This window comes from Corvus kubaryi, unplaced genomic scaffold, assembly GCF_017639235.1.
Source record: "Corvus kubaryi isolate FWS band 111438036 unplaced genomic scaffold, C.kubaryi_AGA036_p1.0 37397, whole genome shotgun sequence".
In the NCBI taxonomy this organism is placed as follows: Eukaryota; Metazoa; Chordata; class Aves; order Passeriformes; family Corvidae; genus Corvus; species Corvus kubaryi.
The window spans coordinates 16,040,633-16,065,230 of record NW_024581136.1 but is presented as its reverse complement, the minus strand read 5'-3'; the positions used below and the strand labels follow the sequence as shown (position 1 = coordinate 16,065,230).

Sequence of the window (24,598 nt, the reverse complement as noted above, 5' to 3'; positions counted from 1 at the left end):
GTGGCCTGCATTAGGACAAGTAAATCAGGTACAAGCTGCGCCATAAACAAAATGTAAACCCTGGACAAACACCCCCCCCTAATTTATCTACTTTAATCTATATTGGGTGTTTTACTGGCTGGAGTTTGCTTTTGCTGTATGCAACAAATGGGCAGCACTGATAGGAGCAGGCAAGATTTTGATGAAATTCTGGTGCCCTCTTAGGTTTTCAATTATCTTTTAGTGTTTGCACTATTTGACTCCCTTTATTAGAGTTTGTTTGGGTATGTGTCTGGAAAACAGTGAAGAATTACAGCCAGCAAATCAGGGAACAAACTTTACTGTATGGATTTCATAGCAGCCCATGTAAACGCTTTTCCTGGAGAGCTGTAGTGTGACAAGGGATTAACACACATCCTCTGAAGCTACCTTTGAATCAGCAGCGAGCTGCCGTCTATTCTTGTACCTTGTGTAGTCTCTTATGTCAATGCATAGTACATAAAATACATTCTAACACTGGGTTTCAACTATTTAAGAAGGTTAGGTTGAATCATGAGACCAGGTGCAGATTTAAATGGAAGTTCCATGAATGCTCTTCCATAGAGGAGTTGTGTGGAGCAGAACCTGCTCTGCTGTGGCTACAGCTACATGACAGGGCAAAAAATACCATGGAAACAGCAAAGTGGGTACAGCCCTTGGGTGCTCTCCAGGATTTTTGGATATTTTAGTCTGAATTATGGCAGGCATAGGCCACCTGACAGCAACGGAATCATCAATGTGCAAACTCCTGCAGGTTAAGCAGGGGTAAGGAAACAACCCCAGTGCAGTGGGATGGACTATCCCTGCTGTGGGTAGTGCTGCTCTGGGAAACAGTAAAAACTGTGATGTCCTGGAATGGAAATAGGTGATGGCCCATTAATCTTCACTTGAATCTATGCTGAAAGCAGGCTCTATCACGGACTTGCAGTGTGAGCCACAAGCCAGATTTCACTGCCTGTGCTCAGCACTGCACTAACAACAGGACACAACAGGAGTGGCAGCTTCCCACCAGATAGACCAAGGCTTGAGTCTAACTCTGTCACTACTCCTAGAGTATGGTTTTGCTCTAATTATAGTTTTGAAAATTTCAGTCTTTTACACACTGGCCCCCTGGAGAGTTAAAACTGAAGTGTCCTTGATTCTGTTGATTTCTGTGAAAATTTTAATACCTTTTTATTGGGTTTTGATTTAATTAGCCTGCTTCAGGGAGAGGATTAACATAGCATGTATAGCCCCTATTTAAGTGTACCCAGCATTGTATGATAGGGGAGTTTGTGCCAAACAAACAGCTGGGCTCTGCCTGGAAAAGCTTATATTCTGGTGGCACAAACAAAAATACACAATAAATACAAACACAGAACAGCATGTGGCCATTGCAGTTGGTATTAAATGGAAAGAAATTAAATTCTTCTGTTTCTGTGATGTTTTTCTGTTAAGTGCCTTAGAATTATTATAACTTGTTATTGTTTCTTTTTATGGACTATCTCTTGACATCCTCCCCTTCTAAACCGAGCTTCTGCTCCAATACTTTGACTATTCAGCAGATTTCTTCTTATAACTTGCACCTTCTTTCCTTGTTTTAGACTCTCTTGCAATAATTTTGCTTCCAAGTTATTGTATCTCTCCATCACTGATGGTTCCATATGGTCACTCAATGCACACAGTTACTTTAATTAGATTCCTCTATAGTGAAGCACTGCACTGGGCATAAGCTCTAGTGTCTCTCCTGATGGATCACTGGGTGAAGCCTTCACTCATGAGGACTTACATTGGAATGTGGTTTTAATTATTTAGATATTTACAAAAAGTAGTTAAAAGCTACACTGAGAAAGCAATGTTAGATATTTCTTAAAAAAACAAGTGGAAAGAGGTGTCTACAAACTAGTGTGGTTTACATTTGATGTATTGAAATTTTAAAAAAAACCCAAACAATTTCTTGCTGTTGATAAACAAGAGTAAAAACATTTGGGCTCTTACACATTATTTTCTTACTTTTGTGACAACAAACTTGGGATGAATCCTTCCCACAACATGGAGGCTTTTTTTGTGTCTTGTCAGAGATAAGGTGATTGTGTGGAAAAACAATGATGATAGGGATCTGTAATTACTTGTGACTGATGAGCATATCTGACACTGTTTCCTGGTATCCACCGATAATTCTCTGAGGTAAGAGGGAAACAGAAAACTTCCTCTGCTGGCAGCAGATATTTTATGTTCAGGATGCTGCTTGTGGCGAGGTTTTGGGCAGGATTGCTATACCACAGCGTGAAAATATTAGGAAAAACAATGCATATCTGGGGAGCAGTCTGTTAAATGTTTCTGTCTTTTAGGTTGGTATAGTATGAGTAAAGAGAAAATGAGTCCTGGGAGACAGAGAGCTCTCTCAGATGTCAGTCCTCCAATTAACTCTGTAAGGGCACACCAGAGCATCTTTAGGTAAAGGCCATCTATCTTTTTCTCTTAATATGAATGGTGGCAATGTAATTATTTTGAGTGGTGAAAGAAGATTCTCTCTTGGGAGAAATTTGTGTTGATTCAAAAGTACTGATATATGCAAAGTCAGAACTGGACCCTGTAGCAGCTTTATTTTAAGCTGAACATTTAAAATACATATGGTATTTTAAAGTTTCGGAGAAGTTTTTGAAATGTGAATTAGTCTAAATTACGGTGGGGTCTTGGAGCTCAAGTAACTACAAACAAGCTTTCAAATCTGCTACTAACCCTCAAAACTACCTACCTGAATGCCTTAAATGAAATACTGTGCTCTGGAAGGGTAAGAGGGTAATATTTAGCTTAACTGCACTTTATCCTGTGCTTCTAGAAATGATCAGTTGCAGGACAATCATTAAAATCATAGGCTATAAGTTACTTTCCTTGGAAGCAAATGATACATTGCAAGATTTGTGGGTCTTTGTCTTTTATCACAGCAAATCAAATGTGTCTATGTCACCAGGGGTTCTTTTTAGATTGTTCCTTATTTTGCTAGGCCTGCTGCTTTTAAATAAAACGTTTTGATTTAATAAATAAGAAAAATGCTGATGGTTGCGTAAGATTAAGAATTGCTGTTCTGTTTAAGTCTCTTTTCTTGCTAAGTACTGGCTACAATGAAAATCAACCAGTTAGGGGTTGTGTCCTTCCTATCTTTTCCACAATCTTCAGCAGTTACCTCTTTTGTTCAAAAACAACTGGAGGTCAGGTTATGTGAAGAAACCCCACGACGAGTTAAACGATCAAGACCCAGAAAAGCCTGGAGCACTGTAGTCTGTACTGTTCCTCCTCCATTTGGAACAAATTACCTATTCCAGCTTCAGACCTCAATGGGGGAGAATATAAATTGGTTTTTATTTAGTCTTAATGTTGTGTTCACCACCCTACCTGTGCTCAGAGTATTTGCTGTAAGTGTGAGCCCTGCAGGTTGCTAAAGGGCTACTTGCAATGCTCTGTCTTCTGTTCTTGTTCCAGTTTTGCTGTGTTAGCCATCCTAGATTAGAAGCCTAAAAAGGCATCGGGCACGAGGTGGAGGAACCTGGAGAGAGAGGAGGGAAGTCTGGCTGGAGAATAGCAATGCATGTATTTCATGGTAAAAAAGTGTAAGAGGATCTGAAAGTGCCAGGCTTTGGTGAAAAAAAAAAAAAAAAGGTAGTTAAAAAGAGGATATATGCTATAAGCAAGATTAAAGGAAATTAAATTGGAAGATTAAGGCTCAGCTTCCGTACCTGTTCTCATTTTCTGTTTCGATTCACAAAAACCTCCTAAAATCCACCAGTGATTATTCTTTAAATAATGAAAAAAGCAAGAAGCATGTCATGTTCTCCATAGTCTGTGGCTATAATCTTTATCGTAGAAACTGTTTCTCTTGTGAAATAACTTAGGGTGTTGTGGAGTCCTGTTTATAAGGTATGTTGATTACATCCACTCACATCTCTTGAATGAGTTGCTCTGGAATTCTGAGTGCTGTATCCAGCTCTGGGGTCCTCAATATAAGAAGGATTTGGATGTGCTGGAGTGAGTCCCACAAAGATCATCAGAGGATTGGAGCGTCTCTCCTATGGAGTCAGGCTGAGTTGGGGTTGTTCAGCCTGAAAAAGTTCTAGGAGACATTATAGCCCCTTCCAGTACCAAGAGAGCTGCACAGACTTTGGGGAACTATGTTTTGCAGCTTAAGGATACAGCTTTACTGAGTGGGAGGGGAAGGATGGTGAGAATCCACTGCAGGAATGCTTTGATAAGAAACAGGACTTCCATCTCATTTCAATGTGATAGATTTCAAAGTTAAAAACAAAATGTGATTAAGTAGGGAGTAATTTCCTTCACAGACAAAAAAACCCCATGTTCTAGTTTAAGCTTGGAGAAAACTTAGAATTTCCTGCTCTTGCTAGTTATTCTACTTTGTGAGGCATGGACCAAGGAATAGAAAAACTGCAGATGCACTGCAGAACCACAGAAGTTCTTTTGCATCACTATGCACTAGTTAAACAGTACTTCAACATGAATCAGACATTCCTCCAATTGTGTAAAGCATGTGTGCTTAAAAGCCTTTTTTAGGCAGGTATTTCACTGCTTATGGGATGATGAATAAATAATGGCTTGTCTAAGTATGTCACATTCCTCCTTGTTTAGTTATCCTAAGTACTTGGGGAAACCATGGTAGCCCTTCTAGGCCTAATTTTGTTACCTTTTCACTTTCTTAACACTGTACAACTGTGCACTCCTGTCGTCTGGATAAGAGTACTTGTTTGTACAGGGGGTAGAAACACCCTGAGCTAACCTGGAGTTACCTTAGGAGATGCATGGAGGCAGTTCAACCCTTAGGATGCCTGGTACAGGAACATCAGCTCTAGTGAGTTTCCATGATCCATTTAATGTCTTCATTCTTTGGAAGCTATTGCTATTAGGAGACTTTATAGGTAGGTAGCACTCATTTTTGTGGCTTTGTAGTGTTATTTTTCCAAATTCATTATTTAAAAGGTCATTTTCCAAGGTTGCTAGGTCTGAAATGACCGTTCTTGGCAGCAGCTCCAACTGTCTCTTCATTTCATTAATTTTCTTGCTGAATCGTGGATTTGTTCTGTAAAATACATATATTCAATTAATTTTTCAGTATAAAAGGCAGAGACTGCTCATAAAAAGGAATTTTAGACTTTCAAACTACATTTAGCAGATGGTTTTAAAGGTATTTAATTTCTTGTTTCCTCAAGTGGGGCTTCTGTTATTTAAATGTGTGGTGCCTTTAGCCTGTGTAAAGAAGCAGGACTTGACATTCCAGGCATGCCTACCAGTCCTCTTGGTCTCTGTACCTTCCTTGATTAAATGCTGCGGGAATGGGCGATACGGGGCAAGACTGTAGGTCCCTTTCAGACCTTTAAAATGACAGCTTTAATGCTCTCCTTCTCCTGCACTGGAATAAATAGTCCTGCCAACTACAGCGATCAGATCAGCGTCCTTCAGCAAGGGAGAGGACATCACCCTTCATAGTGTCAGTCCACCAGCGTGGCAACCAGGAAGGATCTTTTCTATGTGGATCATAGACTGAACTCTCTTAAAAATCAGATTTTTATATTCGTAACGCTGATATGACCCAAAAAAAGCAGCATCAAACCCAGCAAGGATTAACGGAGCCACGAGGTGGCACTTCTGCTGCACAGAATGGCTAAAGCTCAATCACTTTGCAGGCTGGTAAAAATACATGAAAGAAACAAACACACCAACCCAACTTTCACCTACAGAAGGAAAGTAAACTTATTCTTGTAAACAGCCATATAAAGTCAGTAGTTAAAACCATCACACGGATTCCTTTTAACCTAACCAGGAGCTGGACTCGATGATCCTTGTGGGTCTCTTCCAATTCAGGGTATTCTATGATTCTGTGCCAGACTTTCTGTAAAGCAGAAACTTAGAAACTGCCTTATCCAGTATCTCAAGTCAATAAAGTATCTTTAAACTTAATATCAAATTTTTCCATGTTTCCGTGCCCATTTCCAGATCACCTGATATATTTTTTGATAAGGAAAGAGGTGCCCCAATACTGAAGTGTTCCATGGATATACACTTTTCATGCACTACTTCCTTTCAGAAAAGTTGTAGGGAAGGTTTTAAGTTTATTTTTGAATATCTTGCATGTTCTTTTCTAGTCATGTCACATTAAGTTTTTGCAAAATGTAATTGCTTGTGGGTTTTTTTTCTTCATAGTGTAAATCTACCTCAGTTTCCCTGAATGTTGGGGTGTCACTTGATTTTTTTTTTTTTTTTTTTTTTTGTTGGTGACTTACTTCTGGAGCATGTGGTCGTGATTCAGTATAAAAAAAAACAACCTTGCCAGTTGTCTCAAACTTTCCCCTTTAGCTGCCACCTCTGTACTGTGGTAAGCAAGTGCTTTTCCCTCTGCCTGTGATGGGTGATGAGGTCAATCTTTGGCAAAAATGTTGGGGGAAGGGAGGAGCTCTCAAAACAGCAGCAGGAAGACATGGGTTAAAGCAGCTAAGCTAGCCTGGTTTTACCAAAAAATTATTGGAATTTTGTATTTGACTAACTTTTGCTTATTGCCTAGTAATTAAGAGAGCTATCCAGGAATTTTGACTAAGATGCAGCAGAGGCACAAGACTCCAAACAGCTTTCTGGTTCCCTAAGAAGTTTGGAGCTGTGAGTGAAAGCATGTGGAGTCATGGCTGGTGCACTTTGCTTTTGGAGATGATTTCTCTCCTTCAGTGTCAGCTCACACTTGTGCCAAGCTCGGGACTACCTGGAAGTAGTTCACAGCTGAAGCAAGGAAATGCAAAACTCTGGTGAGGGTAAATCTGTTTTAAACTTCAGCCTCAGCCTTTCTCATGGAATTGGCATGACTGGCTTAACCTACACAGCAGAAAACCCTAAGGTCTGGAGTGACTAACAAAACCAGTCTACAGCCAAGGCTTGTAATTGGGGGTGGCCTAGACAAGAGAAGAATGTAGGAAGGAGCAGAGTTATGTTATTGCAGGACACAAAAAAATTATGAATAAAAACTGATGAATCATGCTTTGAGTAAATGCATTTGTATACCTACAAGCCTGATACTTTTCTTTGGGCAAGAAAAGTACACCTTCATTTTCAGCTGTTTTACTTCTGCGTAATGTTGGAAAAAATGCTTTAGTAATGAGGATTGTAAATTAGTTCACCTGCTCTTCAGTGACTACATTGCTCTGGTCTTTTTCTTAAAATTGCTTTCAGAGCTACAGCAGTCCAGCCAGACTTTTCCATTAATACTTTATTAGCAGAAGCAAGTTCTGTTATAAATGCTTGAAATTTGCTTTTCTCTCTGCTTATATGTGCACCATATGCCTAGAAGACTTCTGAAAGACTTTGTTTTCTGTAGCAGCTGCTGGGTTAAGATGCCTTTATTTCAGTTGTAGTTTTTAATTCACTAGGGAAAACATTTTAAATGTTTTTTTTTTTCCCCCCCCTTTGCTTTCTTTCATAAACGTCTTTCTGGGAAATGCTGCTTGACATAATTCTCCTTCTTAAAATGAACATTTCTATCAGTAATTCCCTTTGGGTAAACAATACTAACCCTGACTTCAGACAGTGAAATTTATCAGGCTGATGCTTCTCCTGCCTTTGTTGAAAAGCTGAGCCCTGTACCTTGTGTGGTAGCATCCAGGATTACAGGATACATTGTAGATTTAGGACAGAATTAACAGCACAACGCTTCCAAGCAGAACTAAGTCATGAATCTGGGTCGAGGAAATTTGTTTTAATAAGGAGAGATGGTATTGTATTGGCAGTGCCTTCAACACCCACGTTTAGCTGTTAAGAGGCTTTGTGAAAGCAGTGTAGTTGCAGCAGTTCACGCACCTACAAAACTGTGCTCTCGTGTGGTTTGACCCTTCTGGTTTTAGTTTCAGGTGTGCCCGCAGCGCTCGGATGTTCAGAGATCTGCAGGGATAACCTCGGTGTGGGTCCTGGGTGCAACCAGCTCCTCATCTCCCCTTCCCAGCTCCGGGGCTGTGCGGATGTTAACTTGTACAGGCACAAAACGCCGCAGATCAGAAATCATCCCCCCAAGAGAGACGAAAAACAAGGCTTGAACACCACCGTTATCTGTCAAAAAGTACAAAAGGCTGGGAGCGTTGGGGCTGTTCAGCCTGGGGATGAGGAAGCTCCAAGGAGACCTCAGAGCTCCCTCTAGTTAAAGGGGCTACAAGAGAGCTGGAGAGGGGCTTTGGGTAAGGGACGGAGGGATAGCATGAAGGCGAATGGCTTTCGGTGCAGAGAGGGTAGATTTAGATTAGATCTATGCCAGAAATTCTTCCCCGTGAGGTCAGCGAGACCCTGGCACAGGTTGCCCAGGGAAGCCGTGGCTGCCCCATCCCTGGCCGTGCCCAAGGCTGGGCTGGACAGAGCTTTGAGCACCCTGGTCTAGTGAAATGCGTCCCTGCCCGTGGCACAGGAGTTGGAACAAGATGCTCTTTACAACCCAAGCATCCCGCGGTTCCCGGAACCCGCTCCCGTCCCGGCGGCGCTCCCTGCGCGGGGCTCTGCGGCTCGGGCGCGGCCGCTCCCCGGGGTGGCCCCTCACGGCCGGGGCCGGGCGCGCTCCGCTTTACGGCTGCTGAAAACCGCCCTGGGCGGGCCGGGCCGGGCCGTGCGGCGCCGGGCACCGCGCAGGGCAGCGCAGGTAACGCCGGCTCGGGCGGGCGAGGGGCGGGCGGGACCCCCGGGCTCGTCACCGCGGCGCTGCGGAGCCCTGCTGGCAGCGCGGGGGCGAACTCAGTCAGCTCCGTGCGTGTTTTTTTTTTTTTTTTCCTAAAAGTAACTCAGAACTCAGTGAAATAGAGGGATCCGCAGCTGCTCCCCGCTGGTCGCTCCCGGGACCGCGGTGGCTCCTCTGGGGGCTCCGGGCTGGAGCTGGGTTTGGGGAAGGACAGGTAAATCTGCCGTACGGATCGTCCCGCACGGTGAGCTCCCGCTGTCCTTCCATCCCTGGTTCCCACTGGCCGCGTTGAGCAGCTCCGTGTTCTGCTCTTCGCTTTCTGTTCGCTGAGAAACGGGACGCGAGCGTGGTCTCGCTTGCGTTTAGAAACTGAACCGTGTGTTAGCGCCTTAAAGCTTTTAAATACTGAAACAGAACCTCCAAAACGCAGGGATCTGTGTGACGTGTTGAAAGCATGCTGCGAGCCATGAGCGCAGGGAGCAGGGTGACAGGACGCGCTCCCCTCCGCGATTTGGGGTGTGCTCAGGGTACCAGAAAAGCACCCGGGTAATTTCGCAAGTTTCCGTCTAGGACAACATTGTCATTGTCGTCCTCCTGTGTGATCCCCAGTGTCTTGGTTTCTCCATCCATACTTCTTGACTTCAGCAGGTATTCATCTCCTGTAACTGAGATAGCCTCAAAATTGTAATTAGAACAAACTCCGTAACGAGTGTGGAGTTGACACTTGCAAAACAGCACTGAAGCATCTCGCTGAGTTCAGCTGAAGCCTGCAGCATTGTTGCTGAGTCATCAGGACAGAAATATTCGGGGAAGAAATAAAGAATTTAGATTTTTAACCCTGATATGAACAGCCTGTTTCATGTTGGTTTATTTATTACTTGGTACATATTTCTGGCATTTACAGGCAAATTTATTTGTTCAGTGGTTAGCATATGGAAAGCATTAGATGACTGAAACTGTAACGATGCCAGTCCTGTATATCAAGCAATACTGTATGTATTTTTAGAATTTTAATCTAAAGAGGTCTTATATGAGTCCCAGTACATCCATAATGCAGCATTTATCTCTGTTATCATCAAAATACTGAAGAGTGTCTTCTGAATTTTGGTCATGGATCACATCTCTAGTAGAAGTTTTAACTGTATGATAATCTACTATAAAGTTAATCACCTGAAACAAGCCAAAGAATGATCTTTTGTAGCTTACCTTTGGCAGTTGGGTTTTTTTTCAGCTCGAGTTTTTTAATTAAAAACTCTAGAGCTATACATCCAACGTTTTATTAAAAAAAAAAAAAATCCCACAGAAACACTTTTTTCCAAGTTTCATCAGATTTTTCTTGGTTTTAGTGTCTATTTAAACTTAGCAGGGCTTTTTTTCACGTCCTTAAAATTATAAGAGTTTGACATTGCTAAAGATGTTGGCTGAAACGAGGCTAACAGGTAGCATTGCTTGTTAATGAAGCAATTCTTTCATTTGTGCTAATGCAAAGCTGCTTTGTTGGCGTTGAAGAGTTGGGTCCAGGTCGTTTATCTGAAGCAGAAAAAAGGCTTAAATGGGAAAAAAGTCAGAATTGTTTAAGTTAGTAGAAAGATGCTTGTGGTTCACGTGCATGTCACAAGCTGCAGATTTTTTTGGTAGCAGCTCCCATAGTCATGCTGCATCATATGACTTCCCGCTCTGTTAATCTTCATAGCTGAAGTCTTTGCTTGTCACTGCTGTGGTACATACCTGCATTAAATTTTTCCCCTTTTTAAATAACCTCAGGGTATGAATACAAACTAGACAAAAATAGACCTTCAAAGTGCTTTATCTCCCTCTTAATAAACAGATTGATTTCAGAAGTGTAGTTTTTTTGTGATTCGCGTGTAATCCTCCAGGGAACGTGTGCTGTAGATCTTCATTATGGTAATTGTCAAATCGACATTTCTAAATCCTCAGACTTTTTCAGTGGCTCTGGAGCTTCTGCTCTAAACATATTTCTGGTGGCCAGGCCAGCATTCCTGCAGTGTAGAATCACTTAAACACTGTTTGGGCAGTGTGATGCTTTTTCTTTTATTTTTCTTCTTTTCCAGCCCTCTCCTCCCCTGTGACGTTTGCTTTGGTGTTCAAGCACATGTATTATGAATATATTTATAAATTAGTTCATTAGGATGTTCATGCAATGTAATATGAGGAAGTCGTTGATAGATGGCTCTAAATTAAAACTCAGTAGAACTGGGATCCTGTTTTGCATTTTTGTGCAGATCATGCTTTGGTTTGCAATTAATCCAACTATGAAATAGGCATTATCTCCAGCTGTGTGATACAGAGCAGATGCTGATGTGGAAATTGCCTCCATTAAGTAACTCAGTGTTCTGACTGAGAAAGGATTTTGTAGCCAGGTGTGGTCAGTCTCTTCTCCTGAGTAACGAGCAAAAGGACAAGAGGAAACTGCTTGCACCTAGAGGGGTTTAGATTGGATATTGGAATAAAGTTCTTCTCAGAGAAAGGCTGTTAAGCACTGGAACAGTCTGCCCTGGAGAGTGGTGGAGTTCCCATCCCTGGAGGGATTTTAAAGGTGTGTAAATGTGACATTTGCAGACACAGCTGAGTGCTGGGCTTGACAGTGCTGGGTTAATGGTTGGACTCAATGCTCTTAGAAGCCTTTTTCAACCTAGGAGGTTCTGTGATTCTGTCATCAGCTGAAAACAATGCAGTCTGTTCTCAAAGACTTAGCAACATGTGCATTAAAGCACTTTGTTCCTCCTCAGGTGTGCATCTGTTGGGTCTGTCAGTTGAGTGTGCCTGGTTAAAGCTGCTGTGCAGGGAAACAGGAAAGGTCACTGTTCATCCTCCAGTACCTGTATAGTCCCAAAAAAGCTATAATCAAGTACACCTGTCACAGCCCAGGCCAAGTGCAGAAGAGCAGTTGTTTTTCTTTCACCCATTTTCTTGCCATGGGATCTGTTGGTCAGTTGGGATCTAGCGGGGAAAAAAAAAATATTGAGACCTGTGTATCTGAAAACATAGTCAAGAAGTAATGAAATGAAGGTTTAGGAGTGCTGTTTTTTCTGGTTTCTTGCAGTTTCTTGTGGATACCTGAAGCACAGAATAGGTACGGGAACTGAATAAAAGTGAGAATATGCAATTATATATTTTTGATCTGTTATTTGTGTTGAAAATTGATGATACGACACTATTGACATTGATTATTGACCTCAGTAGGCCTTGACTTGGAATTCAGACTGGTTAACTCTAAACTCTCTACACTACTAAGTACAGCATTCCACCTTTGTACAGAGCCAAAGGATTCAGCAATCGCACAATTGTTCTGGGCTTTCTGCTTGAAAATCAAAGGGATGTGTCTCCCAAACATATATAGGGAGGGGGGTATATGCAATGGTCATCTGGGAAGTTGAATTGGTAGAAATGTTGGGTCTGTCCTTTAGTTTTCTCTACATTGCTTGTTGTAGCTTCTCAGTTAACTGTTTTCCATGTAAATACAGATTAATTTCAGAGAACTTGAGGGAAAGCTGCAGTATGACCCAGTCTATATATGACTGGGCAGGAAACGTACCACATCACTGCGTTTGGCACTGAGATCACTCCAAGAACCCTCTGTCAAGTTTGGGTGTTTGTACTTCAAGGAGAATGTTAAAGTCAAAGAAACTTCAGAGAAGAACTGTAAGAATGAATAAGAGTTGAAAATAGCTCCTGAGGGAGAAATTCCAAGAGCTCAATATGTTAAATATTATCAAAGAAAAAGGAGGGGAGGGACTTGATTGCAGCATTTAAGTGTGTGCATTGTGAACAGAAATTCTGTGATGAAGCAGAAAATGATGGGATATCAAGATCCTGTGGCTAAAATATGAGCCAGACACATTTGCAGTAGAAATAAGAAATGCATCTTCAGCAGTGAGGGTAATTTATTGCACATTATGGTAGGATATTCATCAAAGGAAAACTTCAATTCAAATACGGTATTTTTCCTTTAACATGTACCTAAGTAAAACTTAATTGAGGGCATGTGTCCGTGTGCTATACAAGTCATAGCAGATGATCAAAGTATTTTTTCTGTATCTAAATACATGCATCTACATAAAAAGATAATAATAAAATATAGTTAGTCCAGGAGACTGTTGAAATTAGAACATAACTGATAGATAACTCAAGACTTTTAAATGTCTAAAATGCCTGGAAACAATGAATCACAGAATAGTTAGGGTTGGAAGGGATGTCTGGAAATTGTATGGTCTAACCCCCAAAACAAAGAACTCTAAAACAAGAATTTGTTTTAATCGTACTGAAGATTGAAAAGTTGGGTTGATGAGTAATTCTTTAGCAATGCAAAGATGTTATTACACTCAATTTCTGCATTTGGAGATCTTGGCCATTTTAAATACTGAATTAATATGCCAGTTGCTAAGATTCCTTACAAGTTTTCATGAAAGTACTGTGGAAATTAAGGTGGTTGAAGTCCAGAATCTGAAAGAAAGGTGAAATTAAAAAAAAAACTAAATAATTCTCACTGTCATTAAGTTACTTTCATAGAAGAGAGCACTTGGGCTGCTGCAGAAAACTGCTGAGTACAACAGGGTGGTAACAGAACATACTCTGTGTGTGTGGGAATTATTGGAGGGTTTGCAAGGAGGGATTTGTAGATCCTGCAGAGATTTGGGGGAAATCTGTGTTATAATGCATTATCTCCTGTGGTGAAGAGCCAGCAGGAATGTTCTGAGGTTTTTCGTGTGCTCAGTTTTACATGCCTTTAGTAGTCAATTCTTTTAGGTCTTAGGCTTGGTGGAATTGTAGGCAGCTGTGCTGGTTTTGCTGGGGATACAGTTAATTTTCTTCCTAGTAGCTGGCATGGGGCTGTGTTTTGGATTTGTGCTGGAAATGGTGTTGATAATAAAGGGATGTTTTGCTTATCACTAAATAGTGCTTGCACAGAGCCAAGGCCTTTTCTGCTCCTCAGCCCTCCAGGGAGGGAGCTGGGGGCGCACAGGGAGTTGGAAGGGACAGAGCTGGGATAGCTGATCCCAATGACCCAGGGAATATTCCAGACTAAATGGTGGTGTGCTCAGCATAAAGCTGAGGAAGCAGAAGGAAAGGAGGGACATTGGGAGTAATGGCACTTATTTTTCCCAAGTCATTGTTAGGTGTGATGGATCCAGGCTTGCCTGAGGTTGGCTGAACACCTGCCTGCCCATGGGAAGTGGGGAATGAATTGTGTGTTTGGTTTTGTTTGCATGCACAACTTTTACTTCACCTGTTAAACTGGCTTTATCTCAGCCCACGGGTTTTCTCACTTTTCTGATTCTCTTCCCCTTCTCACTGTGGGGGCAGGGCTGTGTGGGGCCAGGTTGCTGGATTGAACCCCCTTGTTGGGGAGTTAAACCATGACAGCAGCATGAGGAGAAATAAAAGAATGGTACATCAAAATAGCAAACCCTCCCTTTGAAACAGTTTGACAGGATGAGCAGAAGTCAAGCTGAAGCACAAGTCAAATAAGATATGCCTGTCTTGTATAAACTCTTCAGCTTTTTGGAGAACATGTCAGGAATCAGCCTTCAATATGATGAGAGATCATCAAAATAAATTGAAAAGACCAAGCTAAGTGCACATCACTCAGTGAAACCAGTCTTTTTGCTTAAATCCCTGAGGACACTGAAGCAATGACCAGGGGATTGATTAGGGAGCATGGTTTGGTGAACCAAATCATGTATATGATGAGGACCAGCTGGTTGTAAAACTGCTACAAATTAGAGCAGGAAAAGTCTGCAGCTGGAAGGATTTTTGAGAGTCTGAAGGTGATTGTGCTGCTTGTCTCAAGGGATAATGTGCAAGTATCCAGAAAGTTTCGTGATACATGCTGAAGAGAAAGCTGGATATTTGTTGTATTGATCAATGTAAGTGTTGGAGATGGCGGAAAAAGTGGAGGTTTTGGGGCTCAGTCCACAAATTCTAAGCAACTTACTTTGATTGCACACTTCCTTATGAATATTTAATGGCTTAGAAACTGCTGGATGATGGGTGATTCCAAATGCTGCAATTACAGAAAAACCTGCAGCAGGGAGTGTGCCGGATAGAGATGTTTGACCATGCATTGTTTTTCTCCTTACTAATAGCAGAAAGTAATTCATAGGTGAATTCATGCTTTCCTTCAGGACTGTTTTTATTTTTTAAGTTACTATTTTTTCTTAAGTTTTTATATTTAGGCATTTATTTTTATGTTCTAAGTAGTTCTATAAAGGTTATACCTTTTCTAGTTTTTATTTCCATTCATGTTAGAGATTGCCTAAATTTGTTTCAAGCTTTGTCTTTGCAATGGTGGTAAAAATTTAACTTTCATAAAACATAAGATTTTTTTTTTCTTCTTTCTTTATGCACTGACTTAAGCTGTTATTAAATGGCATATAAGGTGTCATGGGCCAAGTTTGTGGTTTAAAAAGGTTAACTTTGGTAAAACTGTAATGAGAAGTATCTGTGTAAAGTGATGGGTGAGAAATTTTTTAAAAAAACTAATTAGTTGCAAAAAACCATGTGTATACTGACAATTTCCAAGTAGACTTGGGTGTATTTATCTACCCATTACAGTTCTTATTTTACGGATGAATATGCAAAGTGCTATTCAGAATTATTTGGCCATATGTTCCTGTTTTTATGGAACTTCATTTTGCGGGCTCTTTATATAAATAAAGTTATCTCTCCATGATGGAATGCACTAAGAGGAAGAGAAAAGAGTGTTGTTTCAAATGTTATACCTTTTGCAAAAGAGCAGATGGTGTTTGTATGTGGGGCTTCGAGGAAGTTTTACACTTTGAAACTACTGCTTTATTCCATTTTGTCTGAGAGAAATTAGTGGTTTTAGTTCTTGTGGAGCATCCCAGGTTGTGTCACTCCTGATGTCGTTGTGTTCTAAGGCTAGCAGAGATGGGGAGTTACACTTTTGTATAATGGGGATGGTTCCCAAGTGCAGGCAAGAGTTACTTGCTTAAAGTTTATTTTGTGCAGTACTTCGGCAAGACAGGCCCGAGGTGATGCTGAATGATCTCAAGTTTCTGCGTCTTTATTCGTGCCTTGTTTTAAGACTTGACTCTTCCGCTCTTCAGACTTCCATGGGTCACCACAGCTTTGGGAAGCAGATGGGGAACAGTCTCCTGGTGACACCAGTCAGCTCCTTCAGCACCTTTGGACAGCTCACCAACATCACAGTTGGTTCTCTGCAGTCAATTTGACATGGTTCATGGGCACTAAATTTCATACAAAATCCCCTGGGAAAAACAGTAGGCAGATGATTAATTTTTCTATTTGTCTTTTAATATGAAATTTGAAATTCACTGGTCATGCCAATCGTGAGAGAAAATGGATTTGTTAGTTAAGTCTCAGAGGAACTTTTAGGTGGGTGCTGCAGGCTACATTGACACATTAAGTTATTAAAACTGGCTTTTTACAAGTGTGTTCCAAGACATTTACATCTGTGAATCACAGACATTACGCTGGGTGAGACTAAAGGCAGGGATTTACATTGTTTTGCTGTCCACATTAGTTAATTGTTTTTCACTATTCCCTTGCTTAGTTTGTTGGGGGTTTTTATGACAATATTTGGGCATGTTAAAAAGTGTATTTTCCTCGTGGTGATTTGCTGCAAATAACTTTGCTTTAGTACTGTTTTGGTAGGAACAAATCCGTATGAACTCTGGCACAGAAATAATTCCTTGCATGAATATTTGAAATATAATTAGAGAGCAGCAAAAAATACTGAAGTGCTGTAGATACACACCTGGTATCTACAACAAATAAAGTATTATGTTGGGGACTTACAGAATTTTATAATCTTCCTGTTGATACTGCAGTTGTTGTGGGAACCACTGCAAAATATTTGCTGTCTGAAGGAACTCCCCCTGAGGAGGAAACTGGAACCTTGGAGGTCACCTGTGTATAAAAATGGAATGTCCTGTGCCTCTGGCTCTAGCCTCTGTCTGAGGCTGGACTATGGAAGCCTAATAAAATATTGGTGGATTTACTCATTTAGAGGTCTCTGACAGTACCTGTGGAAGAAAATAATGGCTTGATCAGGCTGGTACTTCCTTTAACTGTTAAAGGAGGCAGTTGTGCCCTCATCTCCATTCTGGAGCCATGCATTAAAGGGGAAAAACAGAGAAGATAGTTACATGATGACAGAAATATGCCTCTGGAATTTTTATTTCAGTAGCGAGATGTTGCATTACTGCATATTTTTACTGTATCAAATGAGAATAAAGCCTATCCAGTATTATTTATATAAGTGCTTCCACAAGAGAGGCAGATGCTGGAGTACTCTAAGAAGCCTGGTTTTGTTTTCAGGACAAAGTGTTGGCCCAGGGCTGATGTGTGAGCATATGCTCAACATGCTCCACCAGTGGTTATTCAGTCTCTCTCAGTTGCAGACAAGTATGCAGAAGTATCCAGTGTTCTCCCGGGACGGAATGAGAACAAATGCAAAGATATTTTTAAGTCTAATTGAATTCTTGTTTTCCTACCAGCTAATCACATGTATTAGATGCTTGCTGAATGTCTTCTGTCTGAAAAACAGATACAACATGGGCAAATATGTCTGGCACAAGCCAGATGGTTTGATTGTTGTGTTCGTTGAAAGAGTAGAAAAAATACATCTAGTGAGCAGAGAGGCTGTGGAGAACGTGGTGCTTCCAGGGAAAAATAAAAATTACTTTTCTATCCTGATCAATTACTAGACTATGCAGTTTTAATAAAGAGCTTTTCTTGATTGCCAAGTTGTGGCTTCTTTTCACTTGCTTCATCCACCTACTTGTAATGCTTTGAAAAGGACTATTTTGGGACATGTTCTCTTGCTTTCATCCTTAGTCAAAAAGGGTTTTTTTTTCCTCATGCTTTCTAACAGCTGTTTTTTATAAAGTGTGGATATATACTCATTTCCCCTGTGGTCTAGCTGACTTTTCTGCACTGTTAATACTGCACCATAGCAAAAAGTGATTCTGCATACACACTTCATTCTTGGTGTGTTTTTTATGCCAGCAGTTAAGTGTAGATTGTGAAGTTGAGTGGGTGATTAACTTTGAAGGTGTAAATTCACTGACTTGCGTGTGTGTTTTACATGAGTTTCAGTATCTAACCAGTTCAGTATCAGAACCAGAAATTCCCAGGAGCAAAAAATGGAATGTGTGTTCCAAGGTGGGATACGTCTGTGGCACAAGTGTGGAGTGTTGTTTGTTGGGGTTTTTTTGGTAAAGTTATTGTTTTGTTGTTCCTTTTTGATTGTAAAATGGAGCATTCTGCTGTTATATTCTTTTGATAATGTACAGATGGTGCTTGCACATAAGAATTATCATTGTACTTCTGAGTGCAGGGAACTGAAATGAAATACACGATTTCATATATGTAGCAGTTATATACTGATCTATGTAGACAATAAAGAGGTTTTTTTATGTAAGTACAGTCTTGATCAGATAGGCTTGTGGCCTCTGAGTTTGTAAATAGTTTCCAGAAAGTTTGTAGAGAATATTTATAGGAATTTTTCTGAGTGCCTGTCCTAAGAAGGATCTGAGGTGTATTACAGGAAGTGTGCATTTCTTTGGAAATAGCAAGTTTGAAGAATTATGGACTTGTTTCAAGTTATGTGCAAGTAACCTGAGATGGTCTCCCTTTTGAAATAGGTTTATTTTTCTCTTACACACTCTGTGATTGAAATGTGCTTGTTTTCTAGCTGCTGATAGATCAGGGCTTGGTGGAGTTGTCTGTGTTGTGTGTCAGAGCACAGGGATTGACAGGCTTTGGAAGGGTGGGGTGAAATTCTCTGGTGTTGTCCAGCCTTTCTTCCAGTAAAAGACTTGTGTTCCAATACTTGAAAGGAATGGAAAAAGCATTAGTAAACCTCAAATTTTAGTTGAATTGTTGTAAGTAAAATACTTGCTCTTGATGCTACTTCCTAATGCAGAATTTTTTGTTCACTGTTTTTTGTTCATCCAAGTGTAGATGAGAGACTTGAAAAAACTTAATCTTGTGAGAAACAGAAGAGTATGTTTTTGAAAAACAGTACTGATGTATAAGGACTACTTTCTGCTCTTTGTTTTTCTTATTTGTTTTTTTCCTTTGTAGAATAAAATATCTTTCTAGATCTATAATCTCTTTTAAGTGGCGAAGCCCAAGTAATTTTTTCCTTTTTCTAGCAGATACTTTGTGTGATTCAGTTTTGAAGTCAAATTCCTTCTGTGTTTAATGGAGACATTTCTTTTTCTTTGTTTTGGTTGAAAGGAGTTAAGTAATGACACTTCCTGGAAAGATGAGATAGAACTGTTACTAAAAAAAAAAAAGAGAGGGAAAGATTTTCTTGCCCTTTAGTGCATATTATTTTTAAGTACAGGTTCAAAAGTCTGAATATCACTGCTGTCCTGAGAAGGCATAAAAGTGTCAGTGTAAGACATACATCAAAGTAATTTGGTTTTTCAGAATTGAAATAAATGTGATTTAAAGGGAAACTGTCAAGATACTTAGATCTTTAAAACTACTTTAGTGGGAATTTGATTTTTATTCTGTTAGAGGCTTGTGTTTACACTGTTAGTTCTAGAATAAATTAACTAAAAGCTGTTGAAAAACTTCAAGGATTATTATTACAATGCTCTGTAGGGAATATTAATCCATTTATTGTTTATCTCTTGCCCTGGAGGAATTCCATCTAGAAACTTTTATTCAATTACCTTGTGCAATGTGAAGTATTCTTACCTGTTACGTGAATGTACCTCTGTTTGAATGATTGACGGCTGATTGACACAAAGTTATAGTGGTTTGTGAGGAAAAGTGGAAAAAGAACAGAATTGTCTTTGAAACTGTATAGAGGAAATTGCCTTGCAGTGATATTAGATGTGCCTCACAAACTGCCTTAAAATGCACACTGACCTTTTTTCTGAATTGGAGTGGGAACTTGGGTAGGTATTTCTCAAATAAAAAACAATCTGGAAATGGATTAAACCTGAATAATTATTCACTGATGGAAATCTAGATATAGGAGTCTCCTAGGTACATTCTGTATGCATCCAGAAGTTCCTGAATGTACAGAAGCAATATAAATATTACCTCAGTCTTTCCTGGTAATCTTTTCTCAATCTGGGCTTTTCTCTAAAATTTAATTTCTGATAGTCTGTAGGTACTGACTGTAACACGCAGGGCAGTGTGTGTGATTTCAGTTTCAGAACAATTTTTTTTTTTTAATCCTGGCATACTAATCAGATTCTGCAGAGCTCTCTGCTGTCTTTTGTTAGCTATTGTAGCTAATTAAAAATTGAAAGGAAGGGCCAGTGAAAAATAATTTAATCAGGAGTACTTTGTGCAGCTCAGTATTGAATGTGGTTTATCAGGGCTTCATAGTAAGAACACTAGTATGAAGTAGAGGGATTCAGTGTTTATCTAAGATTCTGTTAAGAGGAAAGATTTCTAGATCTTTTCCAGGGGACATTTTTGGAGACTCTTAGCATTTTTGTAGTACTTGTGTTTTTTATGTTCTCACTTTGCTGTCAGGTGGACTGGGAAACAGGTTAGACTTGAACAAAATAAGTATTCACAGCCTAAAATATGCAAGATTTTGCAATTGATGTAGTGAAGTTACATGATTTGTTGGAAAAATTGTGTTTGTTGTTTTTTTTTTTTTTTCCTAAGATTCCCCTTCCTTTAAGGAATTCTAGATTAATATTGAATTATTGTTTAAAATTTTTATTTTTTTTTTTTACCCTGCTCCTGAAATAAATTCCTTAATTTGAAAAATTTTAAATTGTTTTCATTAATAACTTAGTGTCTTTCTAGGCAATATTTATTCCTCCTCCCCAGGAACTAATCTTTGTTTCTTTTATTTAGTCTTCTTCTGACATTGTTTTAAGCTCCCTTTTCCGGGGTGGGGATGTGTGGGTCTATTAGGCAAAATAAAAGACTTTACCTGGAGCATGTACTGATCCAGAATGAACCTGAGGTATCTGAGGTGCTTGGCTTTTGCAGTGACTGCTTTAATCAAGCTAATTTGGGGACAAGGAAACTTAGATCTCTGGATTTGCATGATGGCCACCCAGTGCTTTAGTCAGAGCTCTTGCTCACCAAAGCATTAATGTTTGTGATTATAAGCTTTCTTCTGCTAGTTCAACAAATTATTGAAGAATGTTTACTGAATCTCACAGATTTCACTTCCTTGTGAGGAGAGAATTACTTTTTTTTCATGAATAAAGATCTGCAGTCACTGGCAAACTCAGATGACTGTAAATGCTACACAAATGGCTGAAACAAAATTATGGAATAGTCAGGGTTGCACATTTAGTGCTTTGACAGTCTGGGCTGACTTTTGCTGGTTGCAGGTCAAGAGCTGATAGGAACAGCCCCAATTCTCACATGTCCAGGGCCCCTTCCACGTATTCCTTATGCATTTAGGGTGACCTGGGAGCTGTATTTGGATTCTTGCAGTGAGTCTGCCATACTGATGTGATAGCACAAAACTTGTGCTGTCCTGCATCAGCAAACATCAAAGAAATCTTTTTATTTAATAGTAAAAGATGCTGTGAGGAGGAGAGAGTAGGGTTTTTGTCATCTTGTTCCATAGATAATATCAAATGCAGAATAGATTGTTGTACAATAATGAGTACCTAAGAAAAGTCTGAGTTATTGAAACACGTTGCTATAGGGCAAAGCAGGGGTGGGATATGGTTAAAAAAAAAAATCTAGCAAAGGAAGCTGGAACACATTTATTTTGCATTCTTTGCTTCCAGAGTAGCTTACTTTATTGGATTCCTTATGTATAAGTAACAAAGATCCATGAATAGTTTATTTGAATTATATTTTTCTTGATCTATGCATGAATTTATTAGCTTTAGGCAGGTGCATGAAGATTCAAGGCTTTTTTTTTCTAAAATTTAAATCCTAATACTACATTAAATTTTGTTTCCTTTTTACAAGCAGAGACCTTAGTTAGCAGAGGTTGCAGAGGTTGCAGAGCTGTAGCTGCTCACATCTGTAATTCATGTCCCCATCCAGATGTGTCAGTTGTTGGACTTCAGTGGACCTGAGGTCAGACTTGATGCAAATTTGGTAATTTTAAGAGAATTAATTTGGTGGAAAGAAATGCATGGAACGACTTGAGCGTTCTGCACTGTTGTGTTGAGCAATGCAGCCTTGAGTAATACAACTCACTTGTGTCCTTTTTTGTTTTGTGTTGTCCCTCCATCACATGATATGCTTTGACTGGCACGAGTGGTCACTAACAGAGCTAAATTAGCGTTAATCAGCTCATGGAACAAGTCCAGTTTGAGAGGTGAATGAAAAAATGTAAAGCCCAAGCCCCAAATAACCCTGCTTAAAAAGTAGCTTATAGTAACGTGTTTATATATTGCTGAAGTATAGATTCTCCAACCTAGTTCCAAGTTAATTGAGAAAAAAATATTTTGTTAGGATCAGAATTTTATCTGAGTGGAAGTTATGTAGTTCTGCAAGCTCTGTATGGTCAAACTAGCATTGCCATCTCCATGAAGTGAAGCAGGATCGATGCTGTGCAGCCGTATTCCTTACCTGCTGCAGCTTCCCGCGAGGCTGCTGGATGCCCTGAGGATGGAGTTCCTTGTGCTCTCTGCTGATTTCATGGTGTTGCTGGATGTGTTAATGGAGCAGCAGATGTTAAAAGCGACTTTCCATGGGTTGTAAGCCAGGAAACACAAAACTGGGAGCTCTGTCAAAGCTGGGAATAGGCTCTTGGGGAGCTCCTGAACATTATCTGTTGTTCTCTGGACTGTGTGGCTGCTGGATATGTAGTCATGACTGAAGGGAAAATGTCTCACTTTAAAAATGGAAGTTGTTTTTTCTTTTTTTTTCTTTCATTCTTTTTTTGTTTTCTTTGTTAATTTTTATGCAAGTATTTTCTGTTCACAAGAAAAATGTCTAGACTATGAATATATGAACACGAGGATTTTGAAGACTTGGTCACTATTCGAATAGAGCTGCTGTTCCCCTGAATGGCTTTGGCCAAGGCTACTTTTCTTTCCTGTGCTTTTACTTCCCTGCCTATGACTGATGTCATGCTGTCTTTCTAAAGATGTTTCAGAAAATGCAATAAAAAGCAGTGAATTAGATCTGAGTTACAGTTTTGTACAGTCACATGACTTTAGAAACCTTACTATGTCACTATAGTTATCAGCCAAAATTTTAATCTCTGAATCAATGATGAAGCTTATTTTCAATGGCAGTCTTGCCATGTATTTCATTCTTGATACAGTTGCTAGGATAATACATATGTGAAAATACAGTTAAAGACGACAAAGGCAAGATAAATAAATGTGAGCTTGTTTCTTTGTGCACTGAGGTCAGTGATTGCACAAGCCTCTGCTTCTTCGTACTTAATATGCATGGCTTGAGTAGGAAGGCTAAAAATGGATAGTTAGGAAGGCAATGGCATGTTTTTTCAGACTGTTTTAATACCCTCTGGGCTGTATCCAGTATTAAAAGCCTCATAGTGTCTCCAGTTTTGTGTGAACTGTGGTTTCTGATGGATGATGATGCCCTGTGTGGTGACTGATGCTTCTGGTGTACAGCCTTTAATGTGTCCTTTGACTTCCCCTCGCAGTTTCCTTCTTGCACAAGCTCTAACTAGGAGAGTAGTTACAGAAACATCTCTTCTGATAATGAGGAAAGAACTGCAAATATTCACAGCATGTTGTGGGCAATTCCTGGATCAGAGTTGCTGGAGGGACAGGTATTTTTAGGCAGAGAATTGTCACAAAATGGATCTTCTGGCAGGAGGATGCATTTGATTCACCACTACCACAGGCAGAGCAACTTAATTGAAAGCACATTTTTGGATCTGTTTGTTCAGTCAGATGTTTGTATTCTGGACATTTTCCTCGTGAAGAGAGGATATTTGGAGTGAAAAAGGGAGAAAAAAAAAAAACCAACCCACAAACACTTAAGAAATAGGAAGTGTTGTTCCAGGTTGATCACTGGGAGGAGCTGTTTATTACAGTTTTTATGCATTAAATCAGTGGCAAGGAAATGATGAGAGAGTGGGAAGGTGATGTGGAGGCAAAGAAACTTTGTCACGAGTGGGGAATACTCTCCTTTAGTGGAAAGGGAGATTTTAATTTCATTAAAAAAAAAAAGGAAAAAAAAAAAAAGAAATTGAAGGAGTGGGAGTGGTGACCTCAAGGGAAAATACTAATTCACTAAGATTTTAAACTTCTATTGTATATTAACTATTAAAACAGAAGTGCAGTTGGAGCACATCATTTGTGATGGGAATGAACTAAACAGGTAGCAGTTGTCCAGCTGTCCATTAATGCACTGGAGAGCCCATGAGTTCCAAATGAGACAAGAACTGTTCCTGCTACTGGAATGCTGACAGGATCTTTGTCAGTAATCCTGTTATAGAGGTAACCCACCTCATAGAGACAGTTTGTGTTTGAATCCTGATATGATAGAGTGAAAGGGGAAAAATCTTTGTAAAAATTCTCCACCACTATCTCCATAATCTCTACTTGAGTGAGCATCAGCCAAGTGAGAAAATGAAAAATTACAACCTGCCAAGCATCACTGGCAGACCGAAATGAAAAAATTGCAAGTTAATAACAGTGATGCCTCCAAAAAATTTGCTGGCCAATTTAACATTGCTTTATCCAAGGTCACATCTTGCAACTGATTATTTTTAGTAATTTGGAGATGAGGATTTTCTACCTTTATTATGGGAAGTGAAGATCAGGGAAACACCAGGTACAGTTTTCAAACTCAAGGTTATTACTATCTTCATATCAAAAGTAAGTCATGTTCCCTGCTTGTTTGCTGAAGACTGGACACAAATTTTTCCACTGTAGTGAAATGGAACATTTTTGCTATACTCTGTGGCAGTGATGAAGTCAGTGTGACGTGAAAACTCACAGTGGA

At 39.9% G+C, this 24,598-nt stretch overlaps 1 protein-coding gene across 4 annotated transcripts in view; it reads left to right on the top strand.

Annotated features, from left to right (window-relative positions):
* The first annotated feature begins 8,577 nt into the window (after positions 1–8,577).
* Positions 8,578–24,598, top strand: part of NAALADL2 (N-acetylated alpha-linked acidic dipeptidase like 2) — a 421,951-nt gene continuing 405,930 nt past the window's right edge. For all 4 annotated transcript variants that reach the window (XM_042041852.1, XM_042041853.1, XM_042041850.1 and 1 more), the window contains exon 1: positions 8,578–8,668. The gene's annotated coding sequence lies outside the window, so the exon portion shown is untranslated. The remainder of the gene's footprint in view (positions 8,669–24,598) is intronic.